The 1,254-nt window shown below is 40.1% G+C and overlaps 1 protein-coding gene and 1 non-coding gene across 3 annotated transcripts in view; one reads left to right on the forward strand and one right to left on the reverse strand.

Annotated features, from left to right (window-relative positions):
- Positions 1-390: 390 nt before the first annotated feature.
- LOC118477334 lies at positions 391-509 on the reverse strand. The gene has a single exon (XR_004858298.1). It is a non-coding gene; the product is annotated as a 5S ribosomal RNA (ribosomal RNA).
- Positions 510-980: 471 nt separating this feature from the next.
- LOC101851930 (ankyrin repeat and SOCS box protein 1) overlaps positions 981-1,254 on the forward strand; it is a 20,289-nt gene continuing 20,015 nt past the window's right edge. For both annotated transcript variants that reach the window (XM_005093579.3, XM_005093580.3), the window contains exon 1: positions 981-1,068. The gene's annotated coding sequence lies outside the window, so the exon portion shown is untranslated. The remainder of the gene's footprint in view (positions 1,069-1,254) is intronic.

Raw genomic sequence — 1,254 nt, forward strand, 5'->3', positions numbered from 1 at the left:
TCCCTTGGTGGTCTAAAATCGATAAGAGTAGGCTTCGGCCCCCACCTGGGCAAAATTAAAAATTTCCTCCAACTAAAACTATTAAGTGTGCCCGGCGCGCTCATATGACCCTGTGCAGTTGCGAGCGCCGTAAAACACTTACAAAAAAAAAACCACACAAAAAAAACATGGCCTGGACTTTTATGTCTCTGGTGATTCTTTTATTTACTTTACTTTATTTTTGTTGTTTAATTTTTTTTATTGTGAAGGGTAAATTTTTGAGGTCAAAGCAACAATTTAGGCAAAACATGTAATCACTCAATAACAGACTGGACAAAACATTGAGGTGTGTGGGCTTGTTCACAGTCCATGAGTGACCATTTAAATGTACTATTTGAAACAAAAAGAAATCGCCTACAGCACGTGGTGTTCCCAAGCGGTCACCCATCTAAGTACTAACCACGCCCGACGTTGCTTGACTTCGGTGATCGGACGAGAACCGGTAGGTTCAACGTGGTATGGCCGTAGACAACAGTGTAGTGTTTCATACTATAATATAGGCTATTACCCATAAACCTGCCAAAGGAATGATAATAAATTAATTATTGAACTTTTACCGCTTATATTGTATATAGTAATAAGACTCATCATTTGCGACTCAGAACAAAACTACAGTAAAAGCTGACCGTGCGTCTTGAGATTTTATTCATTAACATGATTCTGCGAATGCGCACAGGCACAGGAGGTTGGCCTACTTGTTTTTGTTTTTTTCTATGGATAGGAGGGGTAGGCGTAAACAAAAAAAGCACCCCCCCCCCCCCATTGTGAAAATATATTAATATAGGTCTAGGCAAAGGACCTTAAAACTGTAACCTCCTTGATATAGGCAGTTCTAAACTCCTTGATATAGGCCCAAAATCCTAAATGGCATAAACATAAAGTATGATAAAGATTAAAAAATCTGGACAAGCATACTCAATTTGCTTTTCTGTGCCAGAAGATCTGTCTAGATCTATAGGCCCCTAGATCTTGTTTTGTTTTGAAAGAGCAGAGAGAGATGTAAACAATTGAGATTTGCTTTTGAAGAAGGTGAAATTGCACATTTCGTAGTGCTAGATTTATGTTTTTGGCAGTGTTGCCAGTCTTGGTTGACACTAAATCTAGACGAACGAGGGGGCAGGAATGAGTTGATTTTGCAAAGGCCACCTCTATTCTCACCCGGAGTGAGAATAGTGCAGGCGAGTCTTGTGGCTATTCTCACCCGGTGCGCGTTCA

Source organism: Aplysia californica, unplaced genomic scaffold, assembly GCF_000002075.1.
Source record: "Aplysia californica isolate F4 #8 unplaced genomic scaffold, AplCal3.0 scaffold00066, whole genome shotgun sequence".
In the NCBI taxonomy this organism is placed as follows: domain Eukaryota; kingdom Metazoa; phylum Mollusca; class Gastropoda; order Aplysiida; family Aplysiidae; genus Aplysia; species Aplysia californica.